Below are 23141 nucleotides of genomic sequence, written 5' to 3'. Positions count from 1 at the left end.
TCATGACAATTTCCTATCAAATATTATCTTAAAAGTATTTTTAATTACGATTAGACACTAATACACTGTTTTACTAATTAAAGGGCACTCAACTTTTGTTAGACAGAGCAAAATGGGACAGAGGTGGCAACAGCCCGTGATGACCAAATTTCCTATGAAGTCTTATAATTTCCCATGCTAACCAACATTTCAATGATGTTTCATGAAAGTAGGTGTAATACAATGCTGGAGATGATTTTGATGTAACATTATGCACTTGAATATTCAATATTTTCATTTCTTAACATGACATGAATGTCAACATTGTGGTTTTCTGGTGATAACATTTGCCTTTGGTTTATTATAAATTAAACAAAACTGAATCTGGCATCAATATTGTTATTACTGCCTCAATGTATGCTTTTATTTACACATTTGATAATTTTGTATATATATAAACGGATACGAATAAAACAAATAATGTATACTTCAACAAAACACATATTTACATGTAAACACCACTTTTCTGATAAATGTGTAACAATGTTTCCAATCAACAGCATATCAATTAATACTAATTTTAAATTGTATTCATAAAAATAACTTACAATGGGTTTTTACTATGGTAATCCATTTGCGCCATAAACGCCACGTTTTGTTGAAATAAGAAAATACAGCTTTGAAGTAATTATCATTTTTTGGAAAAAGGTTTTGTACATGTATGTTTTTTTCAAATTATCAGTTCATTAATGTGGACTTATACAATACTAACTTACCTATAAACATTGATAAATGCATGGCCATATCACCATTATAAAATTCACTGTCAAAAACATTCACATAAATATATCCATAAATGTATTTAAATGTATAAACATAGAACAACAAATATAAACTACAATAAAACAAAAGAGAAACAGGCTGAGCCATCAAAAAAACCAGCAGTTAAGACACCAAAAAATGGAAAGTGAACACAAATGGTCCACGATCTTTCATCAATAATGTTTGTACTTGGTTACAAACTACAAATTGTTGTATCACAGTATATGCACTTAGTCAAAATGCAAACATTTTTATTAATTCAGATATGTACACTTTGTTATAATTGCAGCAATTCTACATCTAAAGTTATGAAGATCTTAATATCACTGTCTATCACAGCGTGTGCACTGTGTCACAAATGCTATAACTTTGTATCGCGTACAGCAGATCGAGGTCTAGTTGGAATGGTTGGTATGGTGACGTTTTCCACAACAGTACACTCTCCATCATTCTGAGCCTTGGCCACAGCTAGATGGATGGATGCACTGTACCCAGGGCTCAATGTTTTGCTTTTAACACATAGTTCTGGTCTGTTGTGAAGATTTCAAAAGCCTTTGGAATATCACGAATGCCTTTGCGTACAGCTTTCACACTCTGTATTTCTCGCACTGGTAACGTTTCTTTTCTCTATAAAAACAAATTAATTTCATGATATTATAGATGGTTTACGCAGATTTATTTTTATTAAACTAAGCCTTAGCTTACATTGATAGTAAAATTGGTTGCCACCGCACCACACATAGATGAACAAGACCATCGGTATATTTGTAACATTCACATCCTTTTAATTTGTAAATTTAATTAAATTGGAGGTGAATATTTTAAGATGAATATTGTTTTTCATTCCTTATACAAGAACATGTAAGTTATCACATTGACATTCATAATAAGATATCTACTTGGCACTGCATGTTTGATTAGCACTCTATTTACAGGGATGTCAAACAAGCGAATGTTTGAACAAAATCCGCACGGTGTGACCTTAACATTTGACCAAACAAAATGGGTTGAAATGCCTCCTTCTCATATGTGGAGAACATTTGTGTTATCATAAAACCCCCAGCCAGACCAAGACAAAATGAAGGTATTTTCACCTTAAATAAGACCTTGACATGGAATTTTTGACCAATGACCTTAACTTGTGACATTGACCTTTGACGAAAAGTCATTGGTCTTGCACTTAACATGCCAGCTTCACATGATGAACATTTGTGACAAATCACTTAAAAATTACCAAGTGCATTATCAAGTTGGACTTACTGATGGACATACAACTGGACGCACTGGCATGCACCTGGTTGACCGCTGTTGTGGTAACTATGTCTATCTCACTTCAAGCAGACACAACAAATACAGAGTGGAATAAAATCTCAAAGTGATATATGTTTCACCATGCCCTTACCTTCAGCTAACACAATCTAATTCCAGTTAGACTTTGAAGTCACATAGGAATAATTTCTAATGTCAGTTAAATTTAGGTTATGTAAAGTGTTACATATGGAATCACTTACCTGCATGTCTAATGTGAGTTAAAATACAGTGAATATAAAGTGTAACATACCGAATCACTTTTGCTGTAGGTTATCTGGCTGCCGGAGAGAGTGAAGTATCGGGTCTTCCACCGCTCCAGAAACTTCCAGCGCCCTTTCTTCTCCTTCAACTGACCCTGTCCAATAGAGAATAGTAAATATTATATATTTCAAATTATAAACAGCTGAGCCGTGACTGGGCTGCCAGCGGGCAGTAAAATCGGGCAAGATTCAAGTGTTCACAAACGATCATGCCTGGATTGCTATCGTGCATCAATCACCAGTACAATTAAAGTATGATTTAAAAATTCAAATATTTAAAAAAACTGTTAACATACAGCAATGACTGGACTTCCATCAGGCATCAGTTCATACATTTTCTCCGGGTGGTTACACATAAAGCAGGCCCAGTACTTGCGAGGGGCGTTAAACTCGAACACATCAGTATCGGTCACCATGGAGCTCCTGAAGCAAGGCATCCTGGTCCTGGAAAATGTTTGGGTAAAACTGCATTCAAGTTGAGAGAACTTTTATGTATAATTTAGAATACAAGTACATTCAATATTTGCTTATAAAATATCTATTTTTGGACAAACATTTTTTTAGCAGTAACAGATATAAACATTTTTTTAAATCTAATTAGATTTAAATAACATGCATATGCAAACCAAAGACATTCACATATATTTCCTTTATTTACCGCCAATACATGATCATTAGGGATGTTACCTTTGCTGATGGGAAGGATGAGGTGACAAGTGTGATATAGCCACTGTTTCCTTTCTCCGGGTAGAGCGCATCCCAACAATGTTTTAAGGCTGCTCACACTTAAATCCTGCTGGCTTAACGCCGAGGCTGACTGGGCCTGTAAATAGATAGGATATCATACAGTATTTCTATTTATAGCCACCATTTCCTTTCTGCTAAGCAGTGTAAACAGCTGCTCATACATAAATCCTTCCGACTCTTAGCTGAGGCTGACTGGGTCTATAAATAGATAGGAAGTCATGTTGCTATCAATAGAGCTTAAATCCTGCAGGCCCAAGGTTGACGCTGACTCGGTCTATAAACAGATAGAATATCAAACAGTGTTGCTTACTATAGAGCTTAAATCCTGCTGACCCAGGGTTGACGCTGACTTGGTATATAAATAGATAGGATGTCATACAGTGTTGCTTTATATAGAACTTAAATCCTGCTGACCCAGGGTTGACGCTGACTTGGTATATATATATAGATTGGATATCATACAGTGTTGTTTTATATAGAACTTAAATCCTGCTGGCCCAGGGTTGACGCTGACTTGGTATATATGTAGATAGGATATCATACAGGGTTGTTTTATATAGAACTTAAATCCTGCTGACCCAGGGTTGACGCTGACTCGGTCTATAAACAGATAGGATATCAAACAGTTTTGCTAACTATAGAGTTTAAATCCTGCTGGCCCAGGGTTGACGCTGTGAATTTCTTCACTATAACTTCACTCAATGAGTTCATACCTGGACAGTCAGAAACAAGTGTGAATTTCTTCACTATAACTTTACTCAATGGCTTCACACCTGGACAGCCAGGAACAAGTGTGAATTTCTTCACTATAACTTCACTTTATGAGTTCATACCTGGACAGCCAGGAACAAGTGTGAATTTCTTCACTATAACTTCACTCTATGAGTTCATACCTGGACAGCCAGGAACAAGTGTGAATTTCTTCACTATAACTTCACTCTATGAGTTCATACCTGGACAGCCAGAAACAAGTGTGAATTTCTTCACTATAACTTCACTCTATGAGTTCATACCTGGACAGCCAGGAACAAGTGTAAATTACTTCACTATAACTTCACTCTATGAGTTCATACCTGGACAGCCAGGAACAAGGGTGAATTACTTCACTATAACTTCACTCTATGAGTTCATACCTGGACAGCCAGGAACAAGTGTGAATTTCTTCATATAACTTCACTCAATGACCAATGACTTCATACCTGGACAGCCAGGAACATGAGATGGATCCAGGTCTTTGGAAGCTTGGTGTTTAGGATGAAAAACTGCTTGCCATATAAACAATTTGTCCCCTTTATTCCACACTGAAAATTGAGAGGAACATAGCGCTTATGTCTGCCGTCTGAAAATACATTATTTAAACATTATGCAATAAAATACAATTTGGATTCATTTTATAAAATATCTATTTCCAACTTCTGGGCGTTAGTTGTATTGTTTATTTGATTCATGTTGCTGGAGCTATATTTGGGCGCATGATTAATTGTGTACAACAAGAGACAGACAAAGTCCCCTCCATCACTATTTGCATAGACTGTCAAATCCTTCCACCACCAATATTTGCATAGACGGTCAAATCCCTCCACCACCAATATTTACATAGATGGTCAAATCCCCAACCACCAATATTTGCATTAACAGTCAAATCCCTCCACCACCAATATTTGCATAGACAATCAAAATCCCCATCCACCAATATTTGCACAGACAGTCAAATCCCTCCACCACCAATATTTGAATAGACGGTCAAATCCTCTACCACCATTATTTACATAGACAGTCAAATCCTCTACCACCAATATTTGCATAGACAGTCAATCCCCCACCACCAATATTTGCATAGACAGTCAAATCATCTACCATCAATATTAGCAAAGACAGTCAAATCCCCTACCACCAATATTTGCATAGACAGTCAAATCTCCTACCACCAGAATTTGCATAGACAGTCAAATCCCCTACCACCAATATTTGCATAGATGGTCAAATCCCTTTCCACCAATATTTGCATAGACGGTCAAATCCCCTAACACCAATATTAACATAGACAGTCAAATCCCCCACCACCAATATTTGCATAGACAGTCAAATCCCCTACCACAAATATTTGCATAGACAGTCAAATCCCCCACCACCAATATTTGCATAGACAGTCAAATCCCCCACCACCAATATTTGCATAGACGGCCAAATCCCCTACCAACAATATTTGTATAGACTGTCAAATCCCCTACCACCAATATTTGCATAGACAGTCGAATCCTACCACCAATATTTGCAGAGACGGTCAAATCCCTTCACCACCAATATTTGCATAGACGGTCAAATCCCTCCACCACCAATATTTGCATAGACGGTCAAATCCATCCACCACCAATATTTGCATTAACAGTCAAATCCCTCCACCACCAATATTTGCATAGAGGGTCAAATCCCCTACCACCAATATTTGCATAGACAGTCAAATCCACTACCACCAATATGTGCATAGACGGTCAAATCCCCTACCACCAATATTTGCATAGACAGTCAAATCCCCTACCACCAATATTTGCAAAGACGGTCAAATCCCCTACTACCAATATTTGCATAGACAGTCAAATTCCCCAACACCAATATTAACATAGAGAGATAAAATACTCTCACCACCAATATTGGCAAATAGGCAGACAAAATCCCCCCCACAACCAAAATTTTACATAGGTAGACAAAACTCCCCCACCACAAATATTTGCATAGACGGTCAAATCTCTCCACCACGAATATGTGCATAGGCAGATAAATACTCCAACACCAATATTTGCAGAGGTGGACAAATTCCCCCCACCATTATTTGTTACGGCGGAAAAAGTTCTCCACCACCCCAATATGTTAATATTTTTTGCATAACTTGTACTATATTTAGATGTTCACATTCCTACTCACAAACAACTTAGATTGATTACCTTCAACCTTGACTTTGTAGGTCATTGGAAAAATTGGTGGACTTGTTTTTTGTCCATGGAGGAGTTTGGTCATACAACATATCCAATTTTACCAACAATGCCGTATTTTGTACAAGGATGGGTCCTATCCGAGGCTATTCCATCTAATTACTTCATATAAGACAATCTACCGTGTCTTACTTATACGTATACCAGGCAGGCAATGGAAGCCTGACTGGCAAATTTTGTGATTTTGCCCAAGTGTAACTACAATCCTTAATAAGTCCATATGGTGTACATTGGCGTACATGTTCAACATGTACGAACTTGTCCTGCCTTACCCACAATGCTGCATTTGGCTGGTAGGGGGATCCTAGCGGAAAGACTGCTGATAAACTTCCTGATAGTGTCCATGTGTTTCTCGCAGAAGTGCTGAACACCATCTCGAAGTGGCTCAGGCTGGAAAAGGAGTTTGCCTAGTGTTAGCTTTTACTGAACTGTAAACAAGAGACCAATGGGTGTCTTGTGTTGGTTGTTATTCGTTCATCCAAACAAAGGGCAATAAACGCCACAATCATTAAAAGCAGAGTTATCAATCTTGCTTCTCATTTGCATATTGTCTCTTGAAAAATGAGGACTAAGTTGTACCGATGTTTGAATGTATTGAACAGTTTAGAGTAATGGCAATGGTTCAAGTTGTTGCACTTCAATAATGAGGACCATCCAAAATACCCTTACTGTTATTATTCAAACAACAGGCAAGATTTGAATGGCAGGATCATTTCATGCAGGTAAGACATTAAAAAAATGACACTGTAATGACTTGTTCAGTATTTGACTAAAGGTCGTTTCATTTATAAAAACTTTAAAATTCTTCAATTATATGGACATATTGCTTATAGAATCCATGACACTCATAAAAGGTTTCTAGAAATATAATATTTAGGGTTACTGGCCTCATTCCTTGAAGTATCCTTAATCCTTTACAACAGGATTAATCTAAGATTAATATTTTACTTTGGGTTTAATTTGTGTAATATTTGAATATTTCGGAGTTTGAAAGAAAAATATCTTTTAGATAGTCATGATAAATTAATTTTGTTAATTAAAATCCAAATTAAGTATTTGGTTTAATGAAATAATCTACTTCAGCTTGTTATGCATTAGCACTTTCTAGATAATTGTGGCCCATACCGGAAGTCCTGAACTGCTGTTCAGTGTGAGTGCGTTGTTTAAAGATGCTCTATCCAGGGTTGATGTCGGGCTGACAAATCGCTCACTCAGTGATCTCGAGTTGGCGATACTCGTTCTAAAGTAATTAAAAACATTTGTGGTATGCACATACAGGTTTATAATTGAATAATGCTTTTTAAATGCCAGAAATTTACTTGTATCTTGTTGTATAAAAGTGTTTTCTTTATTTTTGTCTTAACTTCACTCTTTTTAGTGAACGCTATCCTTGTCAGCGATAATACATTATACTAAAATATAGTTTTTGTTAATAAGTTATTTTCAAAGGCATGTGTCCTCCTTTCGCATACGATAAGAAAAGTACCAACCTTGATGATGGTGTGAGACTAAGCTGACTGGATGTGTTGCTGTGTGGGACTTGTTGTTGTTGTTGTTGTTGCTGCTGCTGCTGCTGCTGCTGTTGTTGCTGTCTCACACCGAAGACATTACTGGGGTAGGCTGGGTTGCCAACAGTGATAATGGTCACTGTCCCTTCCGTCTGGCTGGATACGGACCGCATCTCCTTTTGACCCGAGCTAGAGTAGAAATATGTGAGGTTGACAATTTAGGGGCAAACTTTAGGTTGATAAAGGGGCAACCTATAAGTTGATAAAGGGGCGCCCTATAGGCTGATAAAGGGGCACCCTATAAGTTGATAAAGGGGCACTATATATTCACTATAGGTTGATAAAGGGGCACTATATATTCACTATAGGTAGAAAAGGGGACACACTATAGGTTGATAAAGGGGTACACAATAGGTTGATAAAGGGACACACCATATGTTGATAAAGGGACACACTATAGGTTGATAAAGGGACACACTATAGGTTGATAAAGGGGTACACTATAGGTTGATAAAGGGACACACCATATGTTGATAAGGGACACACTATAGGTTGATAAAGGGACACACTATAGGTTGATAAAGGGGCACACTATAGGTTGATAAAGGAGCACACCATAGGTTGATAAAGGGACACACTATAGGTTGATAAAGGGACAAATTATAGGTTGATAAAGGGACACACTATAGGTTGATAAAGGGACACACTATAGGTTGATAAAAGGGACACACTATAGGTTGATAAAGGGACACACTATAGGTTGATAAAGGGACACACCATAGGTTGATAAAGGGACACACTATAGGTTGATAAAGGGACACACTATAGGTTGATAAAGGGACACACTATAGGTTGATAAAGGGACACACTATAGGTTGATAAAGGGACACACTATAGGCTGATAAAGGGACACACTATAGGCTGATAAAGGGACACACTATAGGTTGATAAAGGGACACACTATAGGTTGATAAAGGGACACACTATAGGTTGATAAAGGGACACACTATAGGTTGATAAAGGGACACACTATAGGTTGATAAAGGGGCACTATATATTCACTATAGGTAGAAAAGGGGACACACTATAGGTTGATAAAGGGGTACACTATAGGTTGATAAAGGGACACACCATATGTTGATAAAGGGACACACTATAGGTTGATAAAGGGACACACCATAGGTTGATAAAGGGACACACTATAGGTTGATAAAGGGACGCACTATAGGTTGATAAAGGGACACACTATAGGCTGATAAAGGGACACACTATAGGTTGATTAAGGGACACACTATTTGTTGATGTAGGGACACCCTATAGGTTGAAGGTCAGAATATATGTTAATAAAGTGCCAAACTATAAAATATAAAGGGGCACACTACATTAATATATATATATATATATATAAATAATATTGATTGAGGGCATACTATAGGTTGTTAAAAGGATACAATATAAGTTGACATGCACTTCAGACTGCTCAGAATCATGGCCAGTAAAGCTTTGGACTAAAATATCAGGCTGACTTAATATATCCGATACACATGTCTTGACTTACACTTCAGACTGTTCATAATCATGGCCAGTAAAGCTTTGGACTAAAATATCAGGCTGACTTAATATATCCGGAACACATGTCTTGACTTACACTTTAGACTGTTTGTAATAATAGCCCCAGGTCTGGTAAGCTTTTGACTGAAGTTTTGACTTAAGTTTCAAGCTGAATTAATAAAATTCGGTACACATACTACTTTTTACTGTCATCCTTCCTTTGATGGACAAGGATTCGCACACTGCTAGATCCACTCTGGGACAGGCGACTGATCTCCTGCATGTGGTCAGCCAATAGACTGTGGTGTATCAAGCCCAGGGCCTTTATCTCCTGAAAATACATGACGCTTTGTCTGTAAACCATTGGAAATGTATACCTGAGGTTGTAACCATCCCACCAGTTTGTGTATCATCATCCCACATACACAAAAGAATGGTTGTAATTTAAAATGGTCTTATATTTAAATATGACGTATGCAGTAAATGATGTCATAATGAAGCCCCCCCATGCCTTTACATGTATTGAAGGTCATAAAGATAAATGAATATTCATTTTTTTATTTTTCTATAAAATGCAAGGTGATGAAAAAGGTTCAGAAGAGACCTATATTTTCTTGTTGCAGTTGACATAGTGTTATATAATATAATGAAACAAAGCCAAGCAGAATTTAGTTGTGTGTTACCTGCAGGAAGACCACAAGAGAGGCCTGGTCAGACAAACCAGACAACAGGCTGACCAGATAACCCATTGTCCTCACGGCGTGTGGCTGAAATAAAAGAATAATATAATTAACTATATGATGCAGGATTACAATATTTATTGGTATGAAACCTGTAATGACCAACAGAATAGCTTTGTTTAAAGTTGAAGTGCACGTGAAATCAAGCTGTTTCCACTCCTTTTAACAATTCTAAATTTAAAATAGTTTTTTATGGTAATTAACAGTCTGCCAATGTAACTGTCATAACTGATTACAACGTGATCAACATTGAATGTGTAACACTTAATGAATATCTACAAACATGACATACAAATGTTGTCTCATGTTCAGCTATAATTGAACCAACCATTAGCTCCCACAATATGCATGTACAATTGCAACTGCTTATGCTGAAAAATCAACTACTTAACCTGTGAGCACAGTGCCGATTTTGCCGAATGTGCATTACTGCATAACTTGACAATATATTGGTAAACAAATGAATATCAAACCATTTGCCATGGAAACTACTTAACCTCAAGACAGTGTCAACACTACTTAAACATATGATTTTGAATCCAGTTGCCATAGTAAACCCAGCATTGAAACAGTGCACCTGCACCCCAAGCACTGCCTCAATTCAACCTGTTGCCATGGTAACCAATACATACCATTGAGACAGCGCCGATTCAGTAAGCACTGCTTGTATTTAAAGTGTTGCCATGATAACTACTAAACCTTCCACTGAGACAGTGCCAACACCTTAAGCAATTGTATTTAACTGGTTGCCGTGGTAGCCATTAAACCCAACAATTGAGACAATGCCAACAACTGAAGCACTGCTTTTTTGCTATCTAACCAGTAGCCATTGGTACAATTAAACCTACCATTGAGACAGAGCTGACACATAAAGCATTGCTTGTATTTGATCTCTTACCATGTAACTACTAAACTTTCCAAGTAAACCGACTTCTTTAGCACTGTTTGTATTTAACTGGTTGCCATGGTAACAACTAAACCCTCAAATGAGACAGTGAACCGACTTCTTTAGCACTGCTTGTATTGAACTAGTTGCCATCGTAACTACTTAACTTTCCAATGAGACAGTGAAACGACTTCTATAGCACTGCTTGTATTTAACTGGTTGCCATGGAAACTACTAAACCTTCCAATGAGACTTTGCACCGACTGCTTTAGCACTGCTTGTATTTAACTGGTTGCCATGGTAACTACTATACCTTCCAATGAGACAGTGAACCGACTGCTTTAGCACTGCTTGTATTTAACTGGTTGCCATGGAAACTACTAAACCTTCCAATGAGACAGTGAACCGACTGCTTTAGCACTGCTTGTATTTAACTGGTTGCCATGGAAACTACTAAACATTACAATGAGACTTTGCACCTACTGCTTTAGCACAGCTTGTATTCAACTGGAATTTGAAACACATGATACAGGGGCGGTTTAAGGAATTTACTTTAAAGGGGGCGTTACTTAGGGCATAACTCTTTGTCATGCACCCCTCCCTCGGAAACGATTATTCATTGCATAAACTGTTTGAATAGGGGCTTGGGGTTACTCCCTCAAGCAATTTATTATCATTCGTATTTAGAAATGGTGCATTTTTAACGTATATAATAACTTTTTTCCTCCCATTGTAAATTAAAAGGTAATCTTGAAACAGTTTAGAGGGGACGCGCGAAGTATGTCACATGTAGACGTAGGTATTAAAGCTGCACTCTCACAGATTGACAAATTTGACAACTTTATCATTTTTTGTCTCGGAATTAGCTGATTTTGACGTCAGTGTTTTCAAATCAGTAAGCTAGGATAACACACAATATGAAATATCTCAATTGTTTGGGAAACTGCCGAAATTTCCTTTTTGTTTAAAAGCGTTAGTAACGCCCTTAGTCATAAAATATCAATTTTAGAGCGTAAATATTAAAAACTGCGATCTGATTTTAACAGCAGTCTTATATCACCAGTTTTCAGAAATTTAAGCAAAATTTTGCTCATTCCAAGACAAAAAATGAAATGTTGTTAAAACGTTCAATCTGTGAGAGTGCAGCTTTAACACCTTTAATAACGTGTGAAATTGACGTCATCAGAAATATTAACGTGCGATTGGTTCGTACATATTTGAAGGTGAAAAACGAATACGTCATAACGTACGTTTACTGGTAACCCAACACCCGAGCCGGGATTCAAAGATAACTCAACCCAGTGCATGTTTGATAAGTACGTACTCTACTGGTAACAGTGTATTGTCATGAAAAAAGCCGAGACACAAGCCATATATTTCGGAAATTCATCAATCATAAATTTGTCACAATAATGTACCCATAATAGAGAGGTTGCAGAAACTCAAAGTGCACGTGTACTTGTACGTGTGGGTACACGTAGATGTAAAGGTTGCAGTTCATTTTACTGATAACATCGCTGGTACTCGAATAAATCACTTCCCTCTTGCGTCGTACGTCAGACAGGTCATTCCAAGCTTATACAATGTACACATATATTGATGACGTAGTGCACAAAATACCCCATAGGTATACGAACCCTTACAAGTAGTGTGTCGCAACTGCTATAAACCCAGCTTTAACGTGTAACTAAAGCACTGATGAGTATGTAATGAACGTGCGCCTCGCGATACTTGGCCAACGCGAGCTATCTGCATCAGGCATGAAAAGACAACATCAGCACACACATCATCATCATCACTACCACCACCACCACCACCACAACCACCATCACCACCACCACAATCATCATAATTTCCTACGCCCCCACCCCATAAAATTAACCAAGTGAAGTTTGCATATTAAAATACAAACATGTAGCAGAAAAATATGCATCAATTACACCAGAATGTACCATTTAGGACTATTATAGTGAGGCTAAATGATATTAAAGATGCTATATTTTTTTTATTAAATTTAGTAACTTATATTATTGATAGAAAAATTGCATCTTAAATTGCTTTGCGTGAATCCCATCTGTTGGTAGATTGGTAAATGTATAATTGATATGGTGGGAGCTCCGTAAAATTATAATGTTTCTACTTTTTGCAGTCATTGTGCTGCATCAGATGATTTTCTCCGACATTATTGTAGTCCTGTAGTCTGGTTCCCTGCTTACTGATATTCCATACAGTATGTCCCGATAACGATAGTGTTAGGGGAAGGAACTCCAGAGGTACCTGGTCAAATAGCCCCCAAGTCAAATAGCCCCCATTTTGGTCAAATAGCCCCCACTATTTTTTTATTTGAAATTAAATTTGAAGGCAACTTGTAATATTTTTAAAATATTTTAATGTAATTTGTATTATTTTTTAAGATATTTGAATGTATATTTGAAGGTATGTTGTAATATTTTCATGATTTTTGTATATATATATATATGAAGGTAAGATGTAATATTTTTAAGATCCATTGCATTTACATAATTGCTAACCAAACAATTACATCTGTTGATATTAAAAATGCTTAAACATATAAAAATAACTTGCACATATTAAAGAATTATTAATTATAGAAAATAGGGCAGCTAAATTATCACCTGTGGGTTCACACAGGCGATCTGGTAAAAAAAAATATTTTTGCACCTAAACATAGTACAAATGCCACATGAACATAAAAAAGATATGTCTATACAATGCCATTACTTTATTCCTGAATAAAAACTTAATGCTTAAATGAAAGCAAAAATTCATGAAATGAATGTCAGAGACTTGACCAATACACCAAAGGTCCTTCCAAACGAGCTACTGCTTAGCTTGTATTGCTCATGTAAGTTTTGATGTTCAACTATTAAAGCAAGTCAATGTACATTTTGTTCGATCAATTTTCTTTAATCGTCTATCTTTATGATTGAATGCAGTATAATAAATGCTGACTTGCAAGTAACAAATTGACATTTTAGAATAAAAACATTTTATTCAAACAATCTGATCATCCAATTTATGCCAATTCTCCAAACATAACCCAAATATGTGCACATTTTCTTAAAAAAAGTGAATGAAACTTGCCCAATCACCATACATGCTAAGTTTTTTAAAATGCATTTCAAGGAAATCTGCCTTTAAAAATCTGACCCCAATTTCTCGAAACAACTTAAGCTTAACAGGCTTAAGAAGCTTATTTTGTACAGCAATATTAATTATTGAATAAAACTTAGTTTTATAACAGACTTTAAATAGATTTAAATAAAATCACCAAAATTGGAATCATACAAATCGAGAGACTCCTGGAAAATATAAAACATTAATGACAAACTTTGAAAGAAAATCATCTTAAATTCCAGTATTTTAAGTTTAAAATCCACAAAATTTAAATGAAATCACCAAAATTGAGATAATAAAAATCCAGACTCTGCTGGAAAAAATAGAACTTGAATGAGCTGCACATTTTTAAGTCACTAAAATGTTTTGAGCTAAACATATACATGTATCACTGATCTATTGTTTTAATACTTGACAAGTTTGTAAAATGTTTCACCTCTTAACACCAAACATTTATAAAACTAAGGGGACTAGATTTTCAATAAACCTAAACATAATAATCCTGTTCAACATCAAAACTTAATCATTGACTTTAGCCTCATGACTAGAACCATTATACATAAAATGAATGCCACAGAGCATGATATGCTCACAAACGTAAAACATTGTATCAACCGATGACTAAAAACTAAGCAATGACAATTACAATACAATCTGTCAGAATTAAATTTAACTGTTGTACACAATCAAGAATGTGAAGTAATTAATTACACTGCAGTTGAGTTAAATGTTTTTACATCCTTCTCTTCCTAATGAATTTCTTTCCCCAAGTTTTTGCAACACGGCCATTTTCATGGCATAATTTACATAGTGGACGCACTTTGGAGAATTTTGTGTACATATCCTGAATGTAGACATGATTGTCATCCAATAGTTCATCTTCAGTTCCACAATAACAACATACTGGTGGCACAACTTTGCTGAAGCCTGAACTGTAATACGCAATTTCAACATCTGACGTGCAGTTACTCGCCCTCAGTGTGACCAGACCTGAATCATCTGCCATGGGATCACCACATACGTACAGATTCTCCTCTTTCATCCTTCGAAGTAGAGCATCCTGCATGAGAACAATAACAACTTAGAAAAAAGACCTGGATCTAACAGAAACCAGCAGAATAATGTCACTATATTGTCACCTGTCACAACCACATACGCCTGGTAAATCTATGCTTACCATACACAGGGGTCGACACTAACTATTTTCCCAAGGGATCCCGAAGGGACACCAACATTTGAAATCAGGTGTCTCTTCCTGAAATTAGGAGTCCCTTCCACTTTTTACATTTTTTTCATTGTTGAGTCTGTTTTAATATTAAATTCAGCATCCTTTTACTTTTCAATTTGTAATGCAAGTATACACCACCATATTATACATGTTTTTAGCAGCATGTAATGACAGGTTAGTATCACTGAATGGCAGTGAGGTATATTTTGGTCTCTAAGTTGGTAGATTGGGTTCAAAAGCGGGAGAATGTCTAAGCATAAACAGAGATGGATACAATGTAAACAAAAACTTGATGTTGTTACTATTTTTAGATTTTTGGAAAATACGCATAAAATACATCATGGTTCAGGGTCTTGTCAAATGTTTTTCATTAAGAAACTGTAGGAATATTACATCTGGCTTGTGAAAACTCCAATCAATATTTAGTCGAGCTGTTGATAAATCAATCAGACTGCCTAACAGTCGTAGTGCATACTGGAAGAGCAGACGGCCAAAAATTGTGTATACATGTTAATTTTCGCGCCAAAAAGTCAAAAAAAAAATAATTTGATTGAATTAATGAATAAAACCCTGCAAATTTTATTTCTATTATTTTTTCATCAAAGCATCAAATATATGTCTTTAAAATTAACAAAGAATATTGATAAGTTGAATGCCAATTAACAAAGAATGCTGAATGTAGGATGCTGTTCTTTTGTGTCGTAAATGTTACTGTAAATACTCAAAGGTCGTATCATAATTTATTATATAGAAGGTATCACCAGAGTTGGCATCTTTTTGGGCGGTTCTGACACATTAGCAAAACAATTCCACATAAGTATTTTACCGATAATAAATCGTTTATTTATAGATTCATGACGTAACTATAGTCAAATAGTCAGCTATACTTTCGCTTTGATGAGTCTGATAATGATAATTATTAATATCGTTTTGACATGTGCTGTCAAGAAATTTAGGGGAGCCCGAATTTAGCTAATAAATTAATTAAATGCTACTTATTTATTGATATTTAGCGTTTATCAGTCATAAATTTAAGTGTCCCGACGGAATACCGGACTTTGAAGTTCATGTGTCCCTCCTGAAAAATTGGTGTCCTCGGGACCCCGTTAGTGTCGAACACTACATACAAGACGACCCGGGTTCGATTACTGGCCTGGGCGCATGTGTTTTGTTGGTGGTAACCAAGCCAGAAAAGTGGGTTTTCTCCAGGTACTCTGGTTTTCCAAAAACACATCACAATCCACACTCTTGTTGCGCAACATCGTTCCAACTTAGTAAAGAAAAAGTGAATATTTTATACATGAGGATCTTAAACCGGTGAACTCAAAACAAGGCATGCATAAAAATTAATGCCTTTCAAACCTCAATAACTTTACAGTCAGTGATATATATTGTAACATATGACATGATACACTTTTATGGACAAGTTTTACATTGTAGTTTCTCTTTACAGCCAAACAAGTTTCTTGTCAGTTGCTACTACTGGTAAAATACCTTTAGAATTTCTCTATTCTTCTTGTCCTGTTCAACAGCTTCATCATCGAAGTCCGTGCTTCTAGCCGAGGGACGGAATTATTAACAGTCAAAGGTTTTCCGTACACCTTTAACATTAAACAAGTTAGAATAAGTCAAATACTTTCTCAGTAAAACACTTGTGACAATACAAAAACTGTTAGAATTTCAAACTTCTTCAGATAGTATAGGTACTGAACTATTGCTATTGTCTCCCATTTATTAAGGCTTTTTATGTGTCTCATTATCTACAATGCTCAAGTTTTGACTATAGTTGCTCCAAAATCAAATTCTAAGAGCCTACACAATGAGCTGTGGTACATAAAACTAAAACCTTAAAAGCATGTGTAATTTAAACAAATAAACAATGCTATTTTTCTTTCTTTAACCACACATTTTAAACTTAATGTGAAAGATTATTTTCAACAATGAAAAAATATTCCCTGTTACTATTTAGACTATTATAGAGTAATGTTTTACAAAACATTTTACCTCCTTAAATGGCAAATAATGTTCCCCACTTGCATCTGGTGTTGGCTCCGGCAAGAACGACATCTTTTCGTACATCGTCACATTACGTACTGGATTCTTATTGAGGTAAGCGATTCAGGGGTATAGTTTAACTTGGCAAGTGTGTTCGCTTTCGTAAATATGTCAATAAATTTATCAATCTTTGCTGTTTGTACCGCAAGCCGCCTGCTCCCCACTTTTCCGGGATTTATGCACGCGATAACAATTTTCATGGAGGCTGCCATCTTTCTTCTGGATACATTCGATTGACCGATGTACGGCTAATCGATTATAGGTTACAAAGCACTAAAATGTGAAAAACGTCGGCGATTTGTGTTCGATACGACGGAAAAATGCCCGCTCCAAAAAATGCATTTTGACATATTTTTAATGATGCGGGCGGAAGGCAAATTGAAATATATTTTTTTGATATTAAAAAAAAATCGTGCGGGAAATCCGATGACCTAGAAATCAATTTGGTGTGGCCTAAGTCGTATTGACAATTTTTAAGTGTATATATTGGATTTTTTTCATTTTTATTACCGGTAAGTCATATCATTTCTATTAATTGTGAGTGTTTGGTTGCAAAATGGACTATCCCTGTGTAGAATGTGAGAAGGAGGTGCATAGGCAGCATGGAGTGGAATGCGAGCAGTGCGGGAGATGTCAGCACCGCACGTGCAATACAGGTTAGTTTTTGCACTTTTGGTGTATTTGTTATGCATTTTTATCATTATTATTTGTGTTTAACTTTATGTTTTAATTGTTGAGATAAAAAGTTACACTATATAACATAACATAACATAACATTTATTCAGCATTAAATGACATATCATCTATAGCCAAAATGCAAAACATATGAAATAAATCATATGAAACAAATCATCGTGAAGAGCAAAGACATAGTCAATAGAGAAGTATACTATATATCATATCAATTCTCAACATAATTAGGTTCTCGACCGTAACAAAAATGCATGATATAAATACCTACTAACACAGTGCATAGTTTTTCCGCTGTCTGAGGACAAAAGGGTAATAAATTTTTGTTTGTTGGCCAATGGCAAAAGTATGGTTTAAAGAATTGTTTTCGAAGATTATGATATTTTGGACATACTAAAAGAAAATGATATTCATTTTCGATGGCATTCATATTATAAAAGGTACATATTCTATCTGTTCTTGGGATGTTATGATGTCTTCCCGTTTCAATTAATAGGTCATGTGAGGAAAATCGATTATTGTATTGTATTTTTTCTTTATATCTAAAGCTTCCATTTGGTCTCATGAGTTTTAAGATACCCTTCTTGACAATGTCTCAACTTTGATAAAGTCTGTCATGCATTTTCGAGGTTCTTTTAACATTTGGAACTCCTCGGCCATTTTATCGAAAACAACCTCGGATGTATGCAGGTACATCTGCTGAAGTAGTTCGTAAAATTTTGAATTATATCATTAGTTAAATGTAGTGTTTTAGAGTTGTATTGATTGATCTAAGTTTAAATTTATTGTCTTTGAATTGTATTATAGCAAACATAATGAAGAATCCGAAGAGCTAAGTCACAAAGTTTAACTGCTAAATAAAATTACTACGCGATCTACTTGCAGCGGACTTAAACGTACCACTTTCTGAGTGTGTAAACCGTCCAAATACATCCGAGGTTGTTTTCGATAAAATGGCCGAGGAGCTCCGAATGGTTCTTTTAAATGTAATTTTTAACAAAGTAACTCTAAATAATAAATATTACCTTATTTTGTGCTGCTTGTCTCTATCCCACATTAATGTATTCGATTGACCGATGTACGGTCAATACTAAAAGGCTGACCAAATGGCTGCCTATATAGATATAGAGGGAAAAGGCTGACCAGGCCAGATAAGGCTGACCAGGAAAATAAAATAGAATTGATAAGATGTTTTTAATAAAAAAAAACTTTTATGCTTTAATAAGTATACATTCATTTAGAGAATTGTATTTGTATATGTCTTTTTTTTAAAAATGAGTTAAGAAATCGTGATGTTACAGTATACTGTATTGATATCGAATAATTCAATAATTCAAGTCGATGCGATACATTTTATTTCATTATTTTATTAAATTATCAATTTATAGATAACAATTGATATAAATATGTACAGCTTTGCATAACTTTGTATAGATCTGTAAATATGAGTAATTGAAATAAACAAAACAAACCCCTCAAGTAAAGTGACTTTCATGGTAGCAATTGCACGGGTTTGGTGAATGTGTGAGAAGTTTACACGATATTATTAAAGTTGTTCCTTGTTATAACTTATCGTAATTAAGTCAATTCAATATTTAAATAATTAATATAATTATGGACTTTGCTAGAAAAAGTTATGTTTACAACTTGTGAAAAATTGTTCTACTTCAAACAAACATATTAAAGGTGTTTGAAGTTTGCCCATTCCTAATTGATCAAATTTAATTAGAAGATTAATCTCTTTAATCTGTTGTATAGTCTTGTTTTATTCGTGAATAACAAATACAAGATATGCAAACTGTTGTTCGTGAGCAACAATCCTTTCCATTATGATTAATCAAGCGAGAAATTGTCACTAAGTGACAATAAAACTGCCACGAGGAGCAATTAGCGCCCCGGGTGTGAAATCGATGTACTATATTTGGTATGAAATTGTATTGTTTTGGGTACTAATGTTGAATTAGTGAACGATTTATTTTTCATAAATGAAGCTAAAAGACTATTTAAATCATGTTCAAATTACTTGATAATGTTTCAAAAGACCCACTCTTATGCAATCTATATAATTTTAATGGATGTTGATTAATACATCTATGTTACAATAGAAGGATACAGTTGATCATTTGTGAAACTTAATCTTATCTTTTCGCTGACTAACACGGTCAGCCTGTATTTGTTATTTTATTCGCTGACTATCACGGTCCGCCTTTTTCGAAACTTTAACTAACAAGGATAGTAGATAGTATATGTTGTTTAATTCGGAAAGAAAATATTTAAAAAGGTAATGTTAATACATGTATGATATAATAGAAGGATACAGTTGATCATTTGTGAAACTTAATGACATAATGTAATTGGAAACATGTATTTCTTATCGCTGACCAACCTGGTCAGCCTTTTTCGAGCACTTACATAGCGTAATATCTTATCGCTGACCAACACGGTCAGCCTGTATTTGTTATGTTATTCGCTGACTATCACGGTCCGCCTTTTTCGAAACTCTAACTAACAACGATCTTAGATGTTGTTTAATTCGGAAAGAAAATATTTAAAAAGGTAATGTTAATACATGTATGATATAATAGAAGGATACAGTTGATCATTTGTGAAACTTAATGACATAATGTAATTGGAAACATGTATTTCTTATCGCTGACCAACCTGGTCAGCCTTTTTCGAGCATTTACATAGCATTATATCTTATCGCTGACAAACACGGTCAGCCTGTATTTGTTATGTTATTCGCTGACTATCACGGTCCGCCTTTTTCAAACTCTAACTAACAACGATAGTAGATAGTAGATGTTGTTTAATTCGGAAAGAAAATATTTAAAAAGTAATGTTAATACATGTATGATATAATAGATGGATACAGTTGATCATTTGTGAAACTTAATGACATATGAGCATAAGAATAAACTTTATTTAATCGACAGCATGGGAAACGAACGACGTGATGATAGAATTATTCCGGATGGGCTAAAAATTCAACTATCGCAGATTTATGGGAAAAATGAAGACTGTCTGAATATCGTTGTACCTACAGTCCAAAAACAAGACAATGCAATAGATTGTGGCTTATATGCCATTTATTTAACCAATCAATCAATCAATCAATCAATGGATACTTTTTCTTACAAAAACGTTACGAAAAGTAATCCATCTTCAACTAAACGCTCTTATAATTTATAATATATTAATAATATATCAATTATAATAATAAAAATAGTACACAGAAATAAATAAAACAACAAAAAAATAATAAAATATTTAAAAAAAATCCATTCTCATTTTTCTGGTCAGCCTTTTCTGGCCTGGTCAGCCTTTTCCCTCTATATCTATATTGGCACCCATTTGGTCAGCCTTTTAGCACGACAAAAAAAAACTTGCATTAAAGGTGTACCATGGTGAGTAAGCGTAACAAAAAGATTAAGGTCACACTTAGAGGTCAAAAGTCAAAATACATGTAGTACTGTTGATAGGACTGTTCTGGACTTAGCTTTACTCGGGCAGTATATCTTTATCTTTATTCTGTGTTGCAATTGCATGGAAGAACATTATCTCGGTGTAAATGCTCTTTCAACGTACTCGATATGTCACCGTTTGGTGTCTATTTGAATTAATCAACAATTCAACATATATGTATATTTGTATACCCCCTTTGTAAACAGTGATATTTTCATATTTCTCATGCACAGCTTGATCAAGTCCTTCAACACTGTTACTATGTGATTTTTACTATCAACAGCATCCGGATTAAGTTTGCAAATCCGGAATTTTTGCAAACTTATTTTTTTCATTTTTCACCCAATGTTTTTTATTTTTGTATTTTTAAAATGTGTTAGGTAATACTAATAAGAGATATTTTTTGTTTCCTGAAATTTAATTTAGAAATATGTTTTTTTGGCATTTAAAGTCAACTTTTCCAATGGGAGTCCCATTGGAAAATGGCCTTCCCATTGGAAAAATGGTTTTTCCAATTGGAAAATCAGCCCAACATTTTTTGTTGGAAAATTCTCCCACATTTTCAAAAAAGGAATTAGTGATTAATAACAATCATTATCATTAATGGTTATAATGTTATCTAGAAAAAGTGCGTTTATAGTACTTTTTATCATTTTTTGTAAAAAAAAATCCCGTTGACCATTTTTTCCAATTGGATATTTCCCACAATTCAATATGGGAAAAGTCAGGAAATTGGAAAACTCCAATTGGAACATTGTCCCATTGGAATCTTCCAATTGGTAACATTGGCAATGGGCTTAATCCAATTGGAGGTTCTGGCAATAAATTTTAATGGGAAAATATTTCAACTTTCCTAAATCTCTTAAAAGAACACCTATTTATTTATTTAGGAATATATTTGAAGTTTTGTTTAATTGTTTACCTGTGTCCTGACATTGTATCCATCCAATTCCAAGCTAATACTTTTGTGCTGATATCTTAGCGATAAGATTTAAGCATCTTTTAATGAATTTGAATGCAATAAATCATATCAAAAATTACCTGAAGTATTCTTACTCAACCAGTGACACAAATTCCATTTTTTTAAATATCTTTACACTAGTTTCATCTCCTCAGACGCCATTTTTAATCGATTAAGTTGAGGTTACAAACGACTAAGAACTTATTCATTTTTTCAAAGCTATACTCACTTTTACGCTTGAAAATGTTATTTCGGTTGTCAGTACCTTTGCACAGAAAATGTACCATTTTCTTGATTTTTAATGAAGAGGTAATTAATTGATGGAAATCCATATGAAATGTTTTACCTAAGATAATAGTTTATTTCATACACACTGTTCTGCAGGGGAGCAGGACCTTTCAACCCCAAGAGGCTTTTTAACCCTTCTAAAAAAGAACACTTTTCAGTTTTCAACCCTTAGACTTTTAAACCCCTATTTCAAAGACTTTTCAACCCCTACCTGTTTGGACTCTTTAACTCCTATAACAAAGACTTTTCAACCCCTAGTTGAATTATTTTAATAACCATATTAAAGACTTTTTAACTCCTAAACCAAAGACTTTCCAACCCCTATTATTTGGTTTTGAGCTGGTCCAAGCTAAACACCATTAAAAATGCTGCAAGGCATTTTAGAATGTTAACATGCATCATGTGCCAATGCCTTCCTCAAACAGTAATACTAGTATATGTTTTAGAAAAAAATATCGAACTGTACAAAAATGTAAGGCTGGTGAATTTTGCATTACAAAATAAACGCTATTGGTAATTAAT

The 23141-nt window shown here is 35.0% G+C and overlaps 1 pseudogene; it reads right to left on the bottom strand.

The window, feature by feature from the left end:
* Window positions 1-549: 549 nt before the first annotated feature.
* LOC128203794 (protein melted-like) lies at window positions 550-17427 on the bottom strand (annotated as a pseudogene).
* Window positions 17428-23141: the final 5714 nt, after the last annotated feature.

This window comes from Mya arenaria, chromosome 9 (assembly GCF_026914265.1).
Source record: "Mya arenaria isolate MELC-2E11 chromosome 9, ASM2691426v1".
Lineage (NCBI taxonomy): Eukaryota > Metazoa > Mollusca > Bivalvia > Myida > Myidae > Mya > Mya arenaria.
This window is presented reverse-complemented; position numbering and strand designations above follow the sequence as displayed.